Below are 23818 nucleotides of genomic sequence, written 5' to 3' on the forward strand. Positions count from 1 at the left end.
ATTTAGTGCAGTATTTCCTTCAGAAAAAAAAATCTGGCGTAACCAACAAAAAACACCTATTTTCCACATGGTAGGGAAAGAGTTAGAATATATAGTGGCACAAACAATTACTGATGATCTTGGCAATGTGCCCTTTGTAGTGGGCAAATAATGGGAAACCTTAAGCCCCCCCCCAACTATTGACAACTGAAAGGCAATAATAATTTCAGGAGTTCTTGTAGATTTTGACGACACAGCAGGGCAGTGCAATCCCCTGGCCCTTTTCAAATTAAATGTATGGTTACGCTTTAAAGGGACCTTCGCCAGTTCTGGCCATTATGAGCTGACAAGCACAGATCATACAACGTTAGCCAACGATCGTGTTTGCAAAGAATTACATCGCTACGCGTCGCAGAAAGGTCTGAAATTTCAATCCGGATGCCGTTTTCCCTTCTCCTCGCAGCCGCTGCACTCCAAGCCGGACGGCGACACACTCGCGTCCCTGCACACTCGGGTCTGCAGTGTGACATCGCTCGTGGTGACACGTGATTTCGAGAATTATTCAAGGCACCATCTGTTGTTATTTGTGTGACGAGTTGCTTGAATTGACGAATTGAAGTTTAGAGAAATAATAAAACACAAAAACGGAATGTCTGCGTGTTTGTTGTTTTACTTCGCATGGTCGTGCAGTCACGTGCGCAGGTCCCGAAACTAGGCCATTTTCTACCGTGTTCCAGTGTGTGATCATGCTCCGAGATTCGCTTGTTCTGCCTCAGTATTCATGTAGCACTGAATTATACTGCTAGTCATGTGTCCTTGCGCATAGCGCACAAAATCGTGCGCTGCGCAAAACCAGACAATCAGAACAGGTCGTGCCTAGCGCAGGGAAAAGATATATATATATATATATATATATATAGAGAGAGAGAGAGAGAGAGAGAGAGGGAGAGAGAGAGAGGAGCAAAAAAAATGATGGCGGGGCCAGTCACGTATGCGTCACGCAATCCTCGAGGTCCGGTGTGGTAGAATTTTGCTTGCGGAGGCTAGAAGGGGGAGTGGAGCTCGCCTCCTCAAATCATGGGTTCGTGGCACTGCAATATTTCTATCTCAGCTATTAATGAGCCAATTTGAAAAATTTTTGGAGCAGAACGCTCCCTAGAGGACACGCAACAACTTTCAGTGTATAACCAAATTTGCTATGGGGCCTGGTGAGGGGCCCTCCAAGCACAGGAGAGAAACAAGGAGAAACTTAAGAGAGAAAGAAAGGCTCAGCACAATCGCACCCATTGCAACTAAGAGATAGCACTGTGCATAGAAGCACAAATGAGGGCCACCTTTGCTAAGCTTCTTATATGCCACTTGTATTCCAAGCAGGCTAAGACCCCGCGAAGTGCCTTGCTAATCAGCATCTATAAGTACAAAAGCCTTTCCTGTTAACACATTGGCTGCGAAAGCTAGTGAATCACTGCAGCATGAGAACAGGGGTGAACAGGGGGGCAAATTCACCAAGCGGACGGTATTGTTGGTTTAAAAAGATACTAGAGATGGTGCGAAAGTCAATATACAAAGGACCAGTTTAGAAATGTTGCCAATAGATGGCGCTAGGTGTCTACATTGGAATGGCTTGATTTTTAATTTTTAGTTTATACTTCTTGCAGAAAGTCTGCATGCATATCGACACTTACACGTTTAAAAGCAGAGCAGTGGGCTCCTTTCCCACATCCGATTCTGCCGAACTCGGGCAAACAAGATCTGTCACGGCAATGTAAAATGTGCAGTGCAGATACAACAGGTGGGAGTGTGAAAAAATGCAGTGGCGCTCTTCACATGCCTGAGTGGTTCAAGCTTTTTCACGCACGAAAATGGATCCACGACTGGCAGTTAGGATTCTGAACTGTAAAATGCTGCTTCGTATCGTAAATAAAACATTAATTAGCATTTTTTTTAGCATTTCAAACTGTACAGCATTATATAACAAGTGGAAAAGCTGAACTTTGAGTAGTGCATTTACAAAGAAAAAATAATGGAATAGAGGGCCATGTGGCGCAGATAATACTGGTAGCCAATGCGACAAGTAGCAAACACACACGAGCACAGTTTTATGAAGTTGACACGACTACTGCTAATCCTTCCCGAGCCTGTGCACTGCGTGTGACTGCCTGTGCATTTACATAGTTCAGACAGATGCTTTGCAGGGCTCGCCTTTGCTCGCCTCAAGCATTTATGTATATTCCCTCTGTGCATGCTGGCGCCAGATAAACTGAGCTCTTTGTATGCAACAATTGTTAGTAAGCACAAGTGGTGGTCAAATCTTTATACCAAATTAAGTCACAGAAAAAGGTGCCAGCCAATAACTAACAGGTGTTTAGTGAATAAAGAGCATCGTGAATACAGGCCCCTTATTGTTCATCCCTGCCATTGGTTAGTGCAGATGATCATGGCTCTGTACCAGGGCAGCTGGGTGAAGTGTAGCCAGCCCAACTAATAATAATAATAATAATAATAATAATAATAATAATAATAATAATAATAATAATAATAATAATAGCTAGCCTCTGCCTTCTTTCATCTTTTGTTGCTCAGATTTAGTTTTCACTTTTCAACCAGCCACACATCTGTTTAACGAGTATTCTACATTTGTTAGATTTGGTGGCACTGTAAAATTAATCCTCTGTAAATCAATCAATAAATAAAATAAATAGGGGGAGGGTGCAGGTGGGGGTAGATGTACTTATTTTGCAGTATTGTTGTTTCCCTGCACTTCTGCATCTGTACCACATATTCACCTCCAGTTCCCTCTACTGGTTGAGCATGGCACATTTCATGTGCAGGGCAGCCAAACAGGAAAGAAAGAAGACAGCATGGTTATGCATGATTGGTCGATTAAAGTGTGCATTATGTGCACTGCACTATGCTTCACCAAGCACATTTACAATAATAAATAGCACGAAAAAGAAAACAAACAAAATGGCCGGATTTTTCAAGATCCTTTAAGTTGGCAATTTCCTGATTTATAAAGACCATCCACTTGAGGTGCTGAATGAAGGACCTCAGATTTTGAACAAACCTTAGAAGTTTGCAGAAACATTGATTAATTAAAATTAAAGATGCAAATGCAAAATGCAGAAAAGAGAGCAGCCGTGCTGACAAGCGCCAACCGAAGATGCTGCTAGTTTTTCCTTCCAAACAATATTGCATTGTGCATGGAAGTTTAAATCAACCTCACTATGGTATCTTGCCTATCCAAAGCTTGCTGATTCTTTTAAAGGCCGACATTTCAGTCAAGAAAAGGGTCATATTTGGGAGTACCTGCAGCGCAAGCTTTACAAAACTTTACATTCTGTTTCGGTAGTTCATTTGAACTCTAGTTAATCAGGCCACTGAACAGAACCAGTTAGTGCACAAAGTATACAGTTAAGAAAAAACCCCGTAGGCACATATAGTGCTTTACTAGCTGCAGTATAGGAGCTTCCTCTAAAAAAGAAACTGTTTGCAACACTGGTGTAGCTTTTGCTATTAAAATTCCAGGTTGCAAATGAGCCAGGCCTGCACCTTAAAAGGACACTAAAGGCAAGTACTAAATCGACATGGACTGTTTAAATACCATTCCAGAAATCTTGCAATGCTTGTTTCGTGCCAAAAAAAGACTTTGTTTACAAGAAAAATTGCACCTGAAGGGTCCGAATACCTTTTTTGACATTCAAATCTCCCGCCACCCAACTGGGGGAGCGGTAACGTTGCATACGCCATCACCGCCCTTTGCTGCCATCTGTGAGTAAAACGGCGCCCGAGAAACGGTGGCACCGAGCGAAGTCAGAGCGGTGGATTTGCTGCTGTAGCTGCTTTTGGGTCAACTGGCGCAAACCGTTCGGGCATCTTGCGGCGTCACATGGAAGTTGGATTCTCTGCTACTTGCCGTTTGTGCGAGCTTGGCGAGCCTGCAAAACCAACGCAGCGCTACCCGATGACAAAATTATTGAAACGCGAAATCGTGGGCGGTGTAGAGCCGAGCGAAAACAAAACCTTTTGACCGCCTGCATCATTGTCGAGGGTGATTTCAATGAGTTATGTTTTCTAAAAATTAAATAGAACTGTACAAGTAGCATTTTATTTCGTTGTTTAATACAAGGACGTTTTTTTGCAACGAGTGTTTGAGTACTAGTGACAGAATTTAACTGAGGAGTGCTTTCGTCATCCGGCAAGTATTTCAATGTCTCGGGAGAGTCTCTAATTATGTCCTGCATTTGCCCCAATTTCTTGATCATTATGGCTCTGTTCACGATAATATTGACGTCTTAGAGATTCTCGAGCACTTATCTATCACTTTAGCATAACTTAATATTTGCACTCTTTTCCTGTAGCGCAAATAGTACAAGGATGTAGAAGAGAAAAACACATGCACCTGTGTGTGTCTGTTTCTCTTTTACGTCCTTATGCTATTTGCGCTACAGAAAAAAACTGCAAAATGTTACACCAACAAGCCCAAATATCTACACTGATGGACTTTAATACATGCCTTTAGTGTCCCTTTACCAGGGAAGAAACATTTGGTATGTGGCGAACCGTGCTGCAAAGGGATAAAATTCTGTGAATTTCAGCCATCTGCCAGAACACACGACGAGCTATCACGTTAGTTACAGCAATATCAATGCCAAAGACCAACACCTCTAGAAATACTACAGCATCCACTACAAGTGTGCCTGCCTGAATAAGTTATCTCAGCACTTCTGGATAAGCAAGACCAAAGATGCCAATGCTTCCTAGAGGGCAGCACCTAAAGCAGCACGCAAGGCACAAAACAGGTAACGTCCCTATAAGATGCACAGTTGCTAAGCCTAAAAAAATTAAGTTAAATTGTGGGCTTTACAATCCCGACGCTGAACACAGGGCTATGAAGGGCACCACAGGCTCCAGATTATTATGACCACCTGAGGTTCTTCAACATGCATCCAGAGCGCAGTACATGAGCATTTTTGCATTCTGCTCTCATTGGTATGCAGCTGCCGTTGCCAGCAATCAAACCTAAGACCTTGTGCTCAGCAGCATAACACCATAGCCAATGAGCCACCACTGTGGGCAAGCCTCATAACAAGTGGAAAGAAAATTTAAACTGAGTGGCAATGTGTGGCAGTATACTAATAGGACTTCACTATTGCCTTCTTCCCACATTCGCTCAATAACACCAACCACAAGCAACACTGCAGTATTTCACAAACAAAAACAAACAACTGGAGTGAGAAAACAACGCAACATGAACCCCACAAACCCTCGCAACACTTGAAGAACAGAGCTGTGAATGCAAGGTTAGTTTTAGCCATGCCTCAAAGCTTTGTCATTTGTTAAGAATACTCAAACGATAGTTGGGAGAAAATCATGCATGGACAACACAAGCTGAAAACAACAGAACTGGAATGAAGCTTCTTTCAAAAAGATAGCTGCAGTAACGTGTACAGCTGCTGCAGTTCCAAGTCGCCATGAGAGGTGTTCAATTGAGTACATAATTATCTCAAAATCGAACTTTGGACAACACCTTCTAGAGGAGTACGGATATATCAAACTGAATAACACATCTTCTTACCCCGTTTTGGAGCAAATGCATTCCCATGATATATCCTGCACCGTCACTTGTTCCAAATGCAGATTCGGCTCTCCCTAACAGCCAAGGCGTCTCTGTCGCACATTGCCAGCTGCTCTGCGAAAAAGAAATTAATTAAGGTATAACTTAGTGCTCACAAATAGCATAAACTCAGTCTCTCCTCTTTGAGGACACTGCTTTCTGTGTCAGTGATGGCCACAAAAGATACAACTGGGGAACATGGAGAGGGAAGGGGGGTGAATCAAAGTGCACACGCACACACACAAGGAAAAATTGTAAGCACCAAATTTTCCCACAGGGCAAATGCGTCTGGACCCAAGTTGTGCAACCAAAATAAAGGCACTTCATGGCAACTTCTGCAACATGCCATACTTTGCGAGTCCTAGTCCCCAATTCGACTTCAACGAATGAGCGTCTACAGCGACATGCACAAAGAATCCAACACAAATGAGCAAGAAGGCAAGTCTCCACCTATACACTGGAACCATAGCTTTACTCCTGTTTGGCACAATGCCCTACGGTACCTCTACCATGTACTTGCCAGTTGGTGCATTCACCTCTGCACTCAACGTAGACCCTGTGCACAGCAGAATTCCCTGCAAGAGGAGCAGCGCTTCATGGCTAAATAGTGCAGCTGTTTCATTACTGCTGTCGCAACCGATCAAATGGCCAGGTGCTTTTTGAGCCCCACTGGAACAATGTGACAGCCCTTTGACATAGTGAAACATCTCTACAAAAGAACACTTTAGGTTTTGTATAAATCTCCTTTGCCAGGGAAGAAATATGGTATTTAATTACACAAAACATAAATGGCACAAAAAGTCATGCATGCATAAAAATCTTAGGTTGCAAGCATCAACATTTTTTTTTTTCTCCCGCCCTAGAAAGCAAGAGTCCTATACAAAAGTGCTGCATCCCCAAATCGGAACAGATAAGGTTATTCAGCAATTAATACAGTTCGCGTGCTTCAATATGGAAAGCCTGACATCGTTTAATATAGGAAAAATGAGAAACAGGTGTTTCAAATTTTGTTCACTTTCTTTAAAAAAAACATAGTGCCATTATTTTTATGTTTTGTCAATGAGCTTGTAGTCTGTTACTATTTAATAGCTGCCAATATTAAAGCTTGTAAAACTCCTGCTGATATAATACAAGGGGGGGAGGAGGAGGGAGGGGCTGAATGATATGCATTTTTAAAGAAAAGCTTGCCTTGAGCCCATGTCTTCTGTGCGATACATATGCACTTCGTAAACAGCAATTAACCTTTAGACTTAGCACACAAGCAGAAGAAAATGTGGAACAGCACGAACTGACAAGCAACACACTGCTTTTAGATCACAGTGACTTTTCCACAGAGTTTGCTCTTGCTGATTTTGCCTGCTTCTGGAACTTGTCTGCATAAACTTGCTAGAAGCAGGTACCTCTCTGGTGTGCTTTCACTACTGGAAGACCTCCAAGGGCATGGCCAGCGACTGATGAGCGAAAAAGTTTTTCAAACAGAATTCATTCCTTTTTATACTTGACAAAAGATTCATGCAATTGCAAAAGGAGCCTAAATTTGTAAAATTTACAGAAAATTCAGGAGCGTTTGGCAGGTATGTTATTTCCCTATTGTGAGGAACGACTGGATTCTACTAATATTAACTTGCCACCCTTTAGCAAGCAAATGAAATGGTATTACCAGTACACTAGCATTTCTACCTTTTCAACAGTTCCCTGTGGGATGTACAGTCAGTCACAAAATTTACAGGACACGTGTTCCACGAAAAATGTGAATTTTCACTCTGTTGAGGCATCGCACTTCTTATTTGATAAATCAGTGAGTAGGTCGCAATGACTACTACACACTAAAGCTTAGAATTTGAGGCTAGGGGCCCAGCGTCCACAGGAATTAAGCTTCATTGCAAATACCATGTCATGCAAGCTTTTGTTGCCGACTGTACCTTAATGCAGAATGAGCTGAGCTTGTTGCCAGCTAGACTGGTACAACTGATCTTGATGGGTACAACTTCACCATGGTACAGCAAGAGAAAGACTATGTCAACCATGTACGTATTGTTGAGGAAGGAAAAGTAAGACAAAACACAAGCATAGTGGAAACATAGGTCCAGAATAACTGGACCAGTGCTAATTGAAAATACTCCAATCTTCACATCAATTTGCCCGCTAATGTCCAATGCGGTGCTGCCCTTCCCACACTTAAACTCCAGCGAGAAATGACCGTAAAAAAGTGCACACTCCAGTTTACTGGTCCACATCCTATCATGTTAAGGACAAATATTTTGCAAGCCGATCCAAGCCAGTATTGAAGGAGCCCTGCAATGCTTCCTAAACATAGTATGGACCCTCCCTAGCGGCTAGACAATGCCCTCATAAACACCTGAGCCAAATATTATTCAAGTGTGCCAGGTGTTTCGTGTAACCTGAGCCAAGGCCTGAAAAAAAAAAAAGAGGTACTATTTAAATGAATGAGATCAACAGCATACGGCTCGTAGTCAGCATAGTTGATGACATCACCACGAGTCCTACCCCAGTTCTGGAAATGTTATGTGAGTGGCATGAGCGCCATGTCTAAGGTGGATTCATGTGAGCGAGTGAATCACTTATCCACTCCACTGGCCAGGCAATAAGTGGTTGAATGGCACGAAATCATGCCGTGTGTAAGGACACAGCAGGTTAGCTGCCCACAGTGTGAATGAGTACAAAAATCATGTGAATGATTCCCACTCCCAGACCATAGAGTGAATCAGCAATTTGATAAGTTAAGCGAATCCACTTTGAACGAGCTGTAAGCTCCAGCTATTGGTGGATGGTGTACTTAATTGGCCGTGGAGTAAGGGGGTTCCACGTTACATATTTCTTTTCTCTGAATGTCTATTGGCCTCTGATAAAAGCCAGTTGGCCGCAGCATAACTAGTAGTCTTGCAAATATATACCAATAGCCAACAAACACTGACACCAAGGACAACATAGGGGAAATTACTTGTGCTTAATAAATGAAATAAAGAAATGATAAATTAATGGAAATTAAAGTGGATGAAAAAACAACTTGCCGTGGGTGGGAACCGAACCCACAACCTTCGCATTTCGCGTGCGATGCTCTACCAATTGAGCTACTGCGGCGCTGTTTCCCCATCCACTTTCTTGGGTATTTATGTGTTCTAGTAGATTCCTGGGAGTGTTAGCCAGCGCCACCACTCACAGACCTTGGCGACGGACGTGGAACGTCCTTTTTGCCGCAGGCGTCACGAGAACGTGATCTTTTTGGGTGAAGGCAACTGGTCAATAAACCCACATATGCTGCCACATATGATGCCTTCAGGTAGCATTTGTATCATGGATGGTGGTCACCCGAAAGAAGGAAATGAAGTCATTACTACTGGATGACCAAGGGCTGGTCGCAAGCAGAGATCAAATGAAAACAGTAAGATATTGTTTAGAGATACGAATAAAACCACAGAATGCATAAGAAAAAAGAAAAAACAGAAGAACAAATGGTGTTGTGCCTATCAGTCAATCATATACAGCAATTTTCTTGACAGCAAGTGACTTCCACATGTGCCACTTTTTTTTTAGGTAATACTTACTTTTTAGTTGAGTAACGTAGCTAGCAATTTAATCCCTGTTGCCTTCAACTTTCATGCCACTTATACATAACAACAAAAGCAGAGGAATTTCCAGGGCCCACCCAGTCGCCAGGTATATAACACCAGAACAGAAGCTGTCCGGCCAAGTTTTCATACGTGCCATGTACTAATGTGACTGGAATTACTAGCACTATCATCAATGTAAGTGGATAGTTTTACAATGAAGAAGGAACTAGAAAGCGCCCTGCTAGCACGTGCAGATGCAGCCCTGATGTCGCTCCAGCACAGCTACAGCACACAATACAATAATGCAGCAATCCCATTTTAATTCTTGCACTTTGTTCTCCCATTTCTTGCACTGGAAAAAAAAAAAACGAAAGAAAAAAAGAGAATCCTTTATGGTGGCACCCCAATTAGCCAGTTGCGAGTCATCCAAATGTAAAATAATAGAGTGAAAGGAAGCACTGCATTATAACTGCCATGGACTGTCAACACACTTGGGTATTGGAGCCACATTCTGTTTATTTTTGTTTGCTCATGGCACTAATCAACCGCTTTATAAGTGAAGTTCGAAACACATCTTTCATTTACTCACCCATGCTTCCGTCTCGTATCATCAACAGTCTCATGCCTATCCCCTGGTAAGTTGATACCAATAGGTGTTTTGGAGTTAGCTTTCATGATAAGTCAACCTTTCTTGAACCCAATTCATTTCAGTAGAACAAACACGGCTTCTTTCATGCACTGAAGCTCGTGCACAGCAGGTTTTAATTGTTTGTAGGTGAGCACTGACACTGCAGTGCGCCAAAAGCATGGCCTTAGGGATTATGCCATGATGAGCAGTTACAACAGTGGAATGTCACAATCTCTGAGTCATTTAGGGAGCATGGTCACAGTATTACGAGGTTCGACAGTGCTTAGAAAGTATAATACCAGCATATATCTTCACATATCATTTTTGAATTTAATTTCATCATCTGTGTTACAACTGCAAGTATGCCATGGGACCAACACAAAAGCAATTAGTACATTTATTTTTCTCTCCTTTCGATGCTATGTTCCATATGCTCCTACTACTCTGAAGAGGTGGGAGGAGGAGTGTGACACGAACTTTACCGCAGCACAACCATCAAGCTGAGCATCAGCTCAGGTCATCAAGCTATCATTCAGCCAATGCCATTTGACACTGTGTGACAGTGAAATGGCTTGCAAACAGGCCGCACGGTCACCACTGCCCGCTGGGCTGCTTTCTTTAGTGCGTCACGATGCCTGCTACTTAAGAAACACTAAAGATAAATACTAAATCAGTTTAGACTGATAACATATCTTAAAACAATATTTTTGTTAGTTTTACAGTAATAGGTTATTAGAAGAGAAAATTAAGGTCACAGTTCTTTCTCTTTCTGGTTTTGCGCCAGAACTAACACTGGTACGTCAGTGTGACGTCATGAATTTTCATGGTCTTTCTTTCAAATTTGGACCATTATGGCTCACTGAAAGTTCTTGAATCAGGCTTTGGTTCTTTAGAATAGAATGTAGCCCCTTTATTGACTGAAAGTTAACAAGCCCATGCAGACATTGACAAAATCTATGATGCCATGGCAAGCTGCTAAGGGAACTTCAAGGTGATGTAGCCACCAGTCTCACTTTTTCTGGTCTCCTCTGGCCAGAAAAATCCTCTTTTCAGCAAGTGACCTTTTTGGCACTCCACAAGGATAACTTAATATGAAGTTTAAAAAACGAAAATTCGCTTTAGTGTTGATCTAACAGTTGATTGTTATATCTATCAAATGCCAAGCAGACGTGCAAGCAACTGTAAATTCTAATGAACACTGTAATGGCATTGTTTATGATAGCTATAAGCAACAGCATGCACTGCCCTTGCGAGTCTCGGCTTGGCTGCGGATAGCATGGCAAGCCAATAGTGAAGACTGCACCTTGTTCAAGAGATCGGTCCAGCTTACAACACTGGTACGAGTGTATACTTTGTGCTCACATGCGTATGCCAGTCCACTTTTCCATAGCAGTCGATTATGCAGTGCTGAATAATCAGCTAAATGGTGCTTGTAATACTGTCAATTACAAATTACCCAGCAGTGCCTCAAGATGTACAGAGACCATTACCTGTAGTTGCATATGATTATGACTAACAGAAACCGAGCCCCTAGATTTCCCCCATTCTTCTCGCTCATAATGTGCTGCAAAAACTTAATTGTTACCCTTTGTATGATTTGCACAGGATTCTGGTGTGCACTAGGGGTGTTTCGAAAACGTACAAGGAGACCATTTCAATAAAGTCGCAATATGTTCGTCTACCAGGCATCAAGGCTATGTCATATATGAAGGCAAGGAGGTGGGGCAAGTTCGTATGGAGCATATGGAAGACGACGACCAGCGTAGCAGACGTGGATGGAAAAGATGGTGTCCAGGGCATGGGAGCCCCAAGCTCACTGCAGCCCTCCATGTGGACACAAGCTGCTCACCTAGCCCATCCCCTTGCCTACTGTTGGCGCATGCCATTCGGGCATCCAACATGGGCTGACCCAGCATCTCCAGCGTTGCGCCCAAACTTTGGCTCGCAAACACCGAGAGAAGGCGCCGTTGCCTGTCCATTGAGCTAGACGCTACACTGGCACCGACCACTGCCACCTGCTCGACTCTACACCAGCATCGACCATTGCTGTGCACATTGACACCAGCCCCAGTGTTTTAGCCTCTTCTTCCATGACCTGGTGAAACTTTTGTTCTTCTAAAGCAATGCTGCTGCACAACATAGGCCTTACAGCTTGAGTGGATTCTGCTGTGAATGTGGAAGTTGTTCTTGTTCATGCCCTGCCTTTTTCTTAATTTCTCTAAATACATATGAGCTTCTTCATGTAAAAATGACCTCATCTTTCCTACAAGTTCTTCATTGATTTCCATTTGAGGAGGAATGTATGCACAAACTTCACAGCACTTTGTGACAATCTTCCATAATGGAACCATTAAATATCACAAGCTTTTCCATTAGCATGTCTGTGTACTTTAGAGATACCTATGAGTTGACTATATATACAGGGAGTTATAGCGACCATGAACATGCAAAAGAAGAAAGAAGACGTAGATAGGTCATTCTGCGCAAATAAGTCAAAGTGCATGCTGTTTGGAGCCTTGTTGAGAAATTGCCAGCAATTATTTAAGCGTTTCCAGGTCAGGGAAGCATGGCCAAAGAAAAAGCCCATATGAGGCTTGACATTTCTTGGAACAGAAGACAGCCATGTTTTAAAAAGAAGCTTTCTTTGCCTACCATTCCATGGTTTTACCTGGGTCAGTGGTCAGTCGATTGCTGTTTTGTCAATCGATGCTTGACAGCGGGATTCGAAGTTTGGCCCCCCAGCGCCTAAACTCGATACTCTAACCATTAGGACACCACTGCTCGTACTGTTAAATGATTATGATTCCCATACTATGGTACATACCTAGAATGGATGATCGGTCGAGAAGCATGTCCATGTGTTGATATGATGATGAATTCTACACTATGGCACAAACACACAACGAAGGGTTGGCCAAGAAGCGGGTAGTGCAATGGCGTATGCCCACAACGGGGGATTGGCCAAGATGCTGGAGGTACATATAGTGCCAATGCCAACTAGCTCTTTGAAGAACGGCAGATCGCGCGAGTTGGTGGTTTTCCATAATGTTTAAAAAACAGCGCTAAAAACGTACACCGGACGACACAATAGAGGATGGGACACCCACGGCGCTGCGTGTGTGTCCCATTTTCTATTCTGTTGTCAGTACCAGCTATTGCCAGTACATTTAAAATTTAAAAAGGAGAAATGAAAAAACACAAACCTATATAAGATTTGTCGCACTGCGTAGCTCAGGTATGCGAGAGCACATGCGCGTGCCAGTTTTCTTTGCACCTAAGACATATTAATGAACTGGCCAAATTTATAGCATTTCAATAACTGCTTCACGAAGCTTCACTCCACATAGATTCCAACATGTGTGTTGGATCTGGATAACTTTTTTTTTTGTTCTTCATGCATTGTGCTATTTTTGCGCTGTGAGGAAAAGAAATCGCCGAGGCACAGGTGGCAAAGTGTTTCTATTGAGACGCATCCTTGCAAGAGTAGCCTCAAGAGCCTCAAATTCTTCCTTGCAATCATCAGAACTAAGCTGAAGCTGTGAAGGTGGCTCACCAGAGCTTCCAAGCTTGCTTACTTGAAGTGAAGAGATGAAAAAAAAAAAGTGGGGGGAGAAGGAAATAAAGAAAAAGAAAGGGAAAAAATTTCCGGCACTGAAAAATCTGGCTGTTATTACTGTAGCTGCTTAACTTCGTGCCACCATTTTTAGCATGCAGTTGAGCTAGAATTAAGTTGCGTTTCCACCAACCGTGCACACACAAAATCTGTTTCCTGGGAAGCTCACAATGTCTAGTAGCAATAGTCACATCAAAATGATAAAAACTGCCATTCGTCAGCGGCACTTGGTGGAAAAAAGGAAATCCCTGGACGTGTGAGCCACGTCACTAGCATATATTGGAGAAAATGCTTGGATTAGACAGACTTGTCCGTGGCATAAGGGTTAGTCCCCGACATCCAACCGGTTAAAGTAATTAGATTACTTTTTGATAGTTGCAATTATCCGAATGCCCATTAGGGAGTTGTACAGAATCGTAAGAGACATCAAAATGATACACTTCCTGCAAGTAAAATGCGATGCTCAGAGTGCATGGCTGCTGGCACCTTCTGCGTCACCGCTGAGTGCTGGGGACACTCAGCTAATGCATTGTAGCATACGATGAAAGCAAGAGCCTTTGTGATGCATTGTGAATGCATCTGGCACCCCAGCAATCACCCACCGCCCGCCAGTGGTACAAAAAGCACCAGCCGCCACACGGACTGAGTATTGCATTTGAATCCCTGAGAGCCATACATTATGATTCTCTTATAATTCTCGACAAAACCCTAATTGACATCTTAACAAGCAGGAGAACACTTAAGAAGTTTGATAATTACTTCTAACTGGACTTTGAACCCGCACATGCTTTATTCATGTAGAATTCTCCCTTCCTTTTTTAAAAGCTTCATGCATGATGGTTGTGACAACCTGTAGCTAAGGATGAGGCGCTGGCCTGGCGATGAAACGAAGACGACGACAACAGAAAGGATGGACAAAGCAAACCCAGTTACAAGATTTGAACTGCTGTCACAGTAAAATAAAACTACTCATCCCTAGCCAGGATTTGAGTCAGTGACATGTGAGCTGCCATGCCATCAACGTCGGCATTCTTTTTACTTGGCTGGCTACCACTGGTTAAGGTGGCACTTTAAGGCTTTGCTTTGACTGGTCATTTAAAACTTGAAAAGGAATACTCTACCTTATTTCTTAAATATCAAACTCCACTAGAAGATATGACAACAACCAACAGTTTAAAACAAAATGATGGAAGACAATTATCTTTTTTCCATCCCTGCGTCCATCTCTGGACTGTTGCGTGTGGTTACGTATAAAGTTGCCACTGTTCCTAGTGATATTGAGTAGGCACCTACACGATGATGATGATGATTTGGAATTTTTATGGCGCAGCAGCCGTGCAGACTATAATGCGCCAAGAACATGATTTTCGTATTAGCTTATTTGTTTAAATGCTGTAAAATGGTGTAAATGGCCAAGTAAACATATAAAACATGAAATGTGCTACAGTTCTTGTAGGATTCCTGTGGCTTTTAAAAAGTTAAAAGTATCTTCATATGGGACCAGTGGTTCATCGCTCAATAACAACATAGGATGGATAGGGATTCTTTTTTCGTAAAAAATCTTAAAATATCTTTGCCTCCATTTTTCTAAACCCGGACATGTTATTAAAATATGTAGCACGGTTAAAATTTCACCGCAGTGTTGGCATGTTGGTTGTGGTTTGTTATTAATTAAGTAACTATGTGTCAGCCTTGTGTGACCAATTCTTAAGCGACATAAAATAACCTCGTAAAATCTTTGTCTGTGGCGACAACTCTGCCATTCTCGTAGAATAGGTTTTATGCAATGAAGCTTGTTAAGTTTTTCTTGATCCCACACTTTCTGCCGGTGTTTCTTAACTGCTATTTTTAAAGTGGCTTTATAATCTTGCCAAGGTAGGCCAACATCATGTAGCTCCAAATCTTTGGTACTGAATGCCATAAAATCTACTCTTTCATTACCGGGAATTCCTACATGACTAGGAATCCAGCAGAAAGTGACATTTAACGCTCTCTTGTGACATGTTGTGTATTGTTTTTTTATTTTCTTCAATAGATTATTTCTGGATGGTAACCTAGATGCGAGAGCTTGAAGAGAGCTCAAGGAGTCGCTAAATATAACAGATTGGTTATTTCCTCTTTTCAGGATGTCTTCAAGAGCTAACGAAATGGCATGAAGTTCTGCACTAAAGACAGTAGCCTGACTTGGAAGTCTCATTTGTTTTTCAAATTGATTTGATGTCACTGCAGCGCCTACATTGCCATTGCTTTTTGATCCATCTGTAAAATATTTCACGCAAAAATTATATTCTGATTCTATTTCTAAATATTCGCTTAGTAACGCCTCTCTTGGTGAAAATTGTTTTCTGTTTTTTGTTAACCTAAAGTCGCATTGCGCATGTTTCATCTCCCAAGGAGCAAAAGAAGGTTCATCTTGCAAGAATTTTTTTCTTACGTCGAAACATAGGTCCGCATTCAGCTTTTGGTACCTGATGAAAAAGGAAGGAATGATTGCCGGTTTGTTGCTAAAATGTGTTTCAAAGCGCGGCCTTGTAAATAGTCGTCTACAAGGATGCGTTGAACAGGACAGTACTCTCATTATGTACATGTTTCCAAGAAATAGTCTTCTGTGTTCCAAAGACAGCTGGTTGGTTTCTGCATACAAGCTTTGTACAGGAGACGTACGAAACGCGCCGGAGCACAGACGTAGTCCGAGGTGATGCACCGGATCAAGAACCTCTAATGCTGACTTTCGAGCTGAGCCGTACACAAAACATCCGTAGTCTAATTGTGATCGGACAACTGCATTGTATATGCGAAGCAGACATGTTCTATCTGAACCCCATGATCGGTGGGATAGGAGCTTTATTAAATTTATGGATTTCAGAGATTTCTGTTTTACATAAGCGATGTGCGCTTTGAAGTTGAGTTTTTTGTCAAAGATCATACCAAGAAATTTGTATTCGTTCTTTACTGTGATTTGCTGTCCTTGAATATGTAATGTTGGGTCCGGTGTGAGCCTTCGGTATTGACTGAAAGGTACGTATATTGTTTTTTCTGCGCAAAATTTAAAACCATTTTCGTTTGCCCATCGCACTATAGAGTTTACACCCAACTGGAGTTGGCGTTCGCAAGTAGCCATATTACAAGAGGAGAAACAAAGTTGAATGTCATCGACATATAAAGAATACATTAAGGAAGAAGGAATAACTGTAGTTATCGAATTCAGCTTCACTAAAAATAGTGTAACGCTCAATACTCCACCTTGCGGCACTCCATTCTTCTGTATAAAACAGTTGGAGAAAGTTGGTCCAAACATTACCTGAAAAGTTCGGTCCTCCAGATAGCTTTTGATTATACAAAGCATGTGCCCTTTTATTCCGTGTCTGTGCAAGTCCATTAAAATGCCATGTCTCCACGTCGTATCATACGCTTTTGATAGGTCAAAGAAAACGGAGACGCAATGCTGCCTTTGGACGAAAGATTCACGGATTTTTGTTTCTAACCGAACTAATTGGTCGATTGTGCTGCGATTGGCTCTAAAGCCACACTGGTAGTGATCAAGTAACCCGTTACTTTCCAAAAGGTGTACAAGCCGTTTGTTAACCATTCTTTCGAATGTTTTTCCTAAACAACTGGTTAAGGCAATGGGGCGATAACTGTTAGGATCAGAGCGTGCCTTTCCAGGTTTTAGAAGTGGTAGAACTATCGCCTTCTTCCATGCTTTTGGAAAATAGCCTTCTGCCCACAACCTGTTGAAGAGGTGAAGGATTGTGTCATACGTGTTCATGTGTAGGTGTCGCAGCATTTCGTAGTGTATGTTGTCCGGGCCTGCTGAATGGCTCTTCCCTAAATATATTGCATCGAAGAGTTCAGTTTTTGTAAAAGGACAGTTATATGGCTCAGTACTATTCAGAGATATCCAAAGATCTTTCTTTTCTGCCGTGGCCTTTATCTTAAGAAACTCGGGCGTGTAGTGAGCGTCACTCGAAATTCCAGCAAAGTGCTCGCCAAGTATATTTGCTTGCCCTTTAAGATCCGTTTCCTCGTCGAATATAGGGAGTGTATATTCTGTATGAACACCGTCTATTTTTCTCACTTTCTCCCAGACTAATTTACTTGTTGTTTGGCTGTTTATAGAGCTCACATATTTTACCTATGATGTTCTTTTTGCTATCCGTCTTTCTCTTCTAGCCTCACTGCGCTTTTGTTTAAAAAGCAATAAATTTTCGAAATTTGGGTACCTGTTAAGTCGAGACCATGCACAGTTTTGTTTCCTACGAGCTTTATCACATGCTTCATTCCACCACGGTTTTGGTCTACGTGGAAGTTTTCCTTGTGAAAGTGGTATGGAGTTTTCAGCTGCATCTAAAATTTGTTTCGTTATCGCATCACATAAGTCGTCAATATTGAGTGCGATGACATCATCAATCCTTATTTCGGAGCTTTCCAAAAAAACTGACCAGTCTGCTTTACCCAGCTTCCATCTCTGTCTTCGTACTGGCGTTGTTGGAGGCGCGTCGATCGGCTTGAGTATTATAGGGTAGTGGTCGCTGCCACGTGGGTTTTCCCTCACGTCCCAAATAAAAAATCCAGCAAGTGACAGCGTGCCACAGGAGAGGTCAATGCTTGAAGTAGATTGTGATTTAGCAATAAAATATGTTGGCTTTCCATCATTAAAAAGGTACAGATTGCAGTTGTCTAAAAATTCTTCTACCATTTTCCCCCTTGCGTCAGTGTGGTTACTGCCCCAGATGTTATTATGAGCATTAAAATCACCCAATAAAAGGAAAGGTTCTGGAAGTTCTTTCACGAGATTTTCTAATTCTTTTATTGTGATATTCTTACCTGGTGGTAAGTACAGGGAGCATACTGTTATTGTTTTCCCTATCTGAACCTTAACTGCAACAGCTTCTAAGTTGGTGTTAAGCTTCACTTCGCGTACTGGGACTCCTTGAGCAACCACTATAGCGACTCCTCCAGATGCGACTGACGCCTCTTCCCTATCTTTGCGAAAGATGCTATATCGACGCAGAGGTTGTTTATGGCAACCTTTCAAATGAGTTTCTTGCAAACACATAACAGAAGCCTCAGCATCCTCGAAAAGATCGTAAATGTCATCAATATTGGTTCTTAGACCACGGCAGTTCCACTGCACAATAGTAGCCATATTTGATGATGTGGATTATCAAGTACTTCACGAAGAGATTCTATGTAAGAGGTCACAAAGATGACTTATGTGAATGAGCAAGAAACTTGCTAAAATGTTTTGTAGGTCACTTCTCCTTAGCAGGAGGAATGACCGGAAGTCTACCCCCTTTGTGTTTTCCAAGGGGAATACCCGACTTTTTGGTTTGCCTACCAGATGTAGGCTCTTTTGTTTGATTCGTGTCCGGCGGACACACTTCCATCATATCATCGCCCTTTGGGCGTTCATCGTTGATGGTGCTTGGAGAAGGTGCCGTCTTCTTGGAAAGAAAGCGGTCCTTCAGCACCGGCGTTGAGACCTTCGTGGCCTCTACCACGTGCTGACTGCCGTCAGCCTCAGCAGAAGCCTCTGGGCCTCTTGGGAGAGGGTTGCGACGAGCGTCTGTTATTTCACTGGGTGAGGAGGGCCGGAGAGCTGAAACCTTGTCCAGCAGCTCCACCTGGGTTCCAATTGACACCATCGGCGGCGCACGCCCTCTGTGCACAGCCTGTGCGTAAGTACCTCTATCGGCAAAAGCGACTCTCTTTTTGGCTTCAATGTATGATATGTTCTCCCGTACCTTCAATGCAATCACTTCTTTTTCTTTTTTCCACTGAGGACAAGATCTGGAAAATGCCGCGTGCTGACCCGCGCAATTTGCGCAGCACAGCTCGTTTGTGCACGTTTCATCACCGTGGTCTGGTTGACCGCATTTAGCACAGGTTGCTCTTCCGCGACATGACTGGGAGCCGTGCCCATATTTCTGACACCGAAAGCACCGGCGGGGATTGGGCAAATATGGTCTTACTCTAAGGTACAGGTAAGCAGCCTTAACGGCACTTGGAAGTGTTAAGGAGTTGAAGGTCAGCACAATGTGTTTGGTCGGAGTTTCAATGTTATTTTTTCTAAATTTAATTTGTCTTGCACATAGAACACCCTGATCTCTCAAGGCTTCTTCGATTTCCTCGTCTGTGCACTTAAGGAGTTCTGTATCTGAAATCACACCCTTCGCGTAGTTCAGTGTCCGATGTGGTGAGACAGACACACTGTTCTCACCGATCTTCTCAAGTTTCTTAATCTGCCTGCTATGCTCAGCCGTCATAACTTCGAGCAAGAGGTCTCCAGAATTCATTTTCTTGGCTTTGTAGGTCTCACCAATACACTCGTTAAGTGCTTTGGCGATGAGGAAGGGGGACATGTCTTGAATTTTTTGTTCAGTTTCAGACGTGATGACAAAAAATTTTGTGAAGCAATCACTAGGTTTATTGAAATTCATTACCTCGGTCCGGTGCCTTTTCGGCCTCCGATCAGGTTTTGTTGAAGAGGGGGTTCTGTCCATGAAATTACATATAAGTTCGGCAGCTAAGCTGGCCGCCCACCATGGAGCCCAACACGGGAGTGTTTTAAAACCACTAGCCATACATAACTGCTATAACCATATAACCATGACCAAGGAAGGCCACGCCCACATGGTTAACCCTAGCCGCCCGGAAACTTGGAAATGAAATGAAGTAAATAGGAGACAGGAAAGGTCAAAAGTGAAAGAGAAAGACAAAGATTTGAGTAGAGAGAGACAGGAAAAGGCGACTGCCGATTTCCCCCGGGTGGGTCAGTCCGGGGGTGCCGTCTACATGAAGCCGAGGCCAAAGAGGTGTGTTGCCGCCGCCGGGGGGCCATAAAGGTCCAAACACCCGGCATTGGCTCAACCCCCAGGATCCCCTTTTCCCCGGACACGGCTAAGCCGCGCACGGCTACACGCGGGAGGGTCCAACCCTCGTGTGCTCGGGTCTGTGGTGTCGCAACACACCAAACGCCTGCTGACGCAGACGCCCCTGCGGGGAGGCACCTACACGAGTTCACCGGCGACTCTCGAGAATTTCTTATAGAAATATCTATAGATGGTCCATATTTATGAATAACCACGTAAAACTCAGCACTCCTCATCAGCAGTGCTTACCTCTCTTCAATGTGTCACATTTTCTAAATGAATTGTTAGCATCTTTCCCAATATTATCCCAATATAGTATACCTTACAGGGTGCCGTCAGCTGTGCTTGGTCAGACTATAGCCACTGCTGAATGGCTGGCACAGCGTCAAGCATGAAGAACTTGATCAGTGATAATAGCAGCTCATGGCGAGGCTTGACACTGACATAAAACAAGTGTCATTTTTTTTAATGTGTCTTTTCTGCATTTTCCATTTCGTATTTTTTTTTTGGAAGTATATCTATAACTTACGATCATTTTGTCCCCTGCTTCAAAACCCACCATGCATGTCTACCTGGCTTCACAATCACCTAAGTTGTAGTCGCACCTTGGGTTGCACACTATCTTTAAATTCATCTGCACCGCCTTGTGCAGATGAATTGGAACAGCCTTCCTAATGAAATAAATTCAGTACCCAATCCAGTGGTGAAAAGTTGCATATACACGCTTTCATAAAAAAGTATAACGATGTTATTGAGTCATGCTTTTGCTATGTGTGTCAGTTGTTTCCGCATTTTCTAAACTGTATAATGCATTAACGCTTCTGTATGAGTGTCGGTAAGCTTGAGTGGACATGAGCATGAATGTTAGTGATTGTTGGCAAGTATGAGCATGGGTGGGTGCCAGTAAGTCCGAGTGAAGAAGAGCATGAAAGTGAGTGTTGATGAGTATGAGTGGGCATTACAAGAACGTGCATGAGTGCCAATGAGTATGAGTAGACACGAGTGCGAGTGAGTACATGGCCAGAAGAAAGACTTATGAGTGAGGGTAAGTATCCACTTATTCTGTTGACCTATGCTTGTAGTGCATTCTTTCACCTTTGATATAAATGTGATTTCTGCATGTTGGGTGGATGTGTTTGCATCTTTTCAGGAAGCGAGCGTCCTTTAGTGCAATGTCAGGTCTGGATGTGGGAAGAGAGAAGACAAAATGTCAATCACAAGAATTTGTTGCAATTGAAAGTGAGGAGGGCTTTCAGTATTCAACAAAAAAGAAAGGCAGAGGGGAAACACAAGTAAAAGGCAGAAAATAGACATTGCACAGCACCATAACAAGCCATGAGGGCTTGATTATGTATGGCCAGAGTGCAAAAACTCATGTGGGCTTACACCTACCACTCCCATTGGCAGTAATGTTAGGCCAAGTGATTGATTGACAGATTCACAAAGGTTAACATACCAAAGCAACACTGCAACTATGAGGAACATCGTAGTGGAGGGCTCTGGATTAATGTTGAGCACCTGGGATTCTTTAACATGTGCCAAAATCTACTAAGTACACAGAGCAATTTCTCACTTCGTCCCCATCAAAATGCGGCTGCCATGGCCGGGATCATTAACCTGTAGGACAGAATTATTAGCAGCTACCACACAAAGCGCACAGACTTTGCTAAATTCCACAAACAAAAAAGTTTCTGCCAAGCTGCTGCCAAGGATGCCTGTAGTAGTAGTCAGCAGGCTGAAGGGCAACTATTTTAAGAAACGTGTAGTTTTGTACCATGACAAAACCTCTTAGCCTTCAAGATCAAAAGTTAAGGAGGTGTGAATAAAAAGATTTTACAACAAAAGTGGCGTAGAGGAAATGCACCCTGCAACTTCCCACTAAAATTCACTGTCAAAATCCCCAATGACATTCTCCTTGGCATTTCCCTCAATGCTGCAGTGAACTCAATGCGGCAGTAAAATGGCAATGACTACTGGCATCATGGTGTCGTAGAGCCGCTGCACAAGCACTCAGTGAAATCAATCCATTACCCGAGCATGCCCAAACAACAAATATCAATTACATCACACTTCATAATGTGTCCAATTTGCAACGTGTGCCAAGTGCAGGGTAGTTTTGGGCTTGAAGCAAGACTCTTCCCGCCATGGAAACCAAAAATGGTAGTTGTGTGGTGCAACAAGACACTGTTATGCATGTTGAACAGCCCATGCAGCGGTCTCGGGCTGCACCATGACTGCATCCCTGAAAGCCAAGTGCACTAAGCATTGGACGGGATAGCAGAGGGAAGGAGGTGAGAGGGGGCATTACTGTGTGACAGCACAGTAACATCGATTCAGTAAGGTGACAGCAGAGAACTAAGCTTATCCCATATCAAATGTAAGGTGCAGAGTAAAAGAGAGAAGAATGGCCGGTGTGGCAGCATGCCCAGCTTTCAGCGGCCGCAAGGTCCTGCTGTGACTTGCCACCACCATACCAGAATGACTGACCCTCGTGTCAGCAGTTTGTGATAACATGTGACCATCACCTACAATTTCTGTGATGGAATGAGGAGTCCTACTTCAAGTTGAAAGCCGTGTTGCACTGGGAGCGCATTTCGAATTGGTTACATTATAATACGAAGCAGCCGTATATTTGATGCACTCTTGAGGAATTGAAGCTGTGTCAGAAACCGAGGGGTTTGCAACGGAGCGCCAGAATCAGAGGACCCGCGTAGCAGGCTCTTAGAACGGACTAGCGCGTGCCATGCTTGTGCCGCAAGCACGCGCTGCCCAACTTTATTCTTGTAATCTTTTTGCATTGTCGACTCAGAGCGCCGACCTTTAGCATCTGCGCGTAGCGGCGTTTGGTGGGCGCTACAGCTTCATACCTTATTTAATGGTTTTACTGCTATCCATTAAGGTGAGAACAAACTGAGACAATTTCGTGTCAGCAGTCAATCAAATGCCATAGGCATGTCTACAACTCGAATATCACCTTGCTTCCTCTACAGCTGTCTTACTTGCTGCCCAAATAAAACTGCAGATGAGACAGTAAAGTAGCTGTCAATGCTGGGGAGTGGAATACACCAAAAGGCAATAGCAACATTTGCAATGCTTACCAAGTCCAACTTTGGTCTTCACTACTGTAGCTTTATTTCACAGAGCAGGACAAAGAAGCACAGACACACAAAGGCACCTGCAAGTGTGTACATGTAACTCCTCCGCCTTGTGCTAGTCAGCAAAGCAGATAGTAACCAAACAGCCCAACTTCCCAGTTAAGCAATAACTGCAACCGGATGCTGGGTGCGCACTTGGTGCTTTGGGCAGGGCACCAAGCATGGCACACACTGTGACATCTCTCAGCACACCTGCCTGCCACCCGACAGACAACTTATGACGTCAAGTTATGAATGAGAAACAGAAAGGCATAAGGAAAATTATGCAAGTATGCAATGGGAAGGTTGTGGCAATCAACTGTCTGTGTATGCCACACGCATGTAAAAAAAAATGTATTCGTCACCTGTCCACAATACTTACCACAGAATGGACAAGCGA

At 43.1% G+C, this 23818-nt stretch overlaps 1 protein-coding gene across 2 annotated transcripts in view; it reads right to left on the reverse strand.

Annotated features, from left to right (window-relative positions):
- The window catches only part of Sin1 (SAPK-interacting protein 1), a 129021-nt gene that overhangs the window by 99430 nt on the left and 5773 nt on the right, over positions 1–23818 (reverse strand). The window contains exon 3 of one of the 2 annotated variants that reach the window (XM_050196284.3): positions 5558–5666. The gene's annotated coding sequence lies outside the window, so the exon portion shown is untranslated. Of the gene's footprint in view, positions 1–5557; positions 5672–23818 lie in introns of both variants that reach the window. The other variant, XM_050196285.3, reaches the window with a different exon arrangement.

This window comes from Dermacentor andersoni, chromosome 1 (genome assembly GCF_023375885.2).
Source record: "Dermacentor andersoni chromosome 1, qqDerAnde1_hic_scaffold, whole genome shotgun sequence".
In the NCBI taxonomy this organism is placed as follows: domain Eukaryota; kingdom Metazoa; phylum Arthropoda; class Arachnida; order Ixodida; family Ixodidae; genus Dermacentor; species Dermacentor andersoni.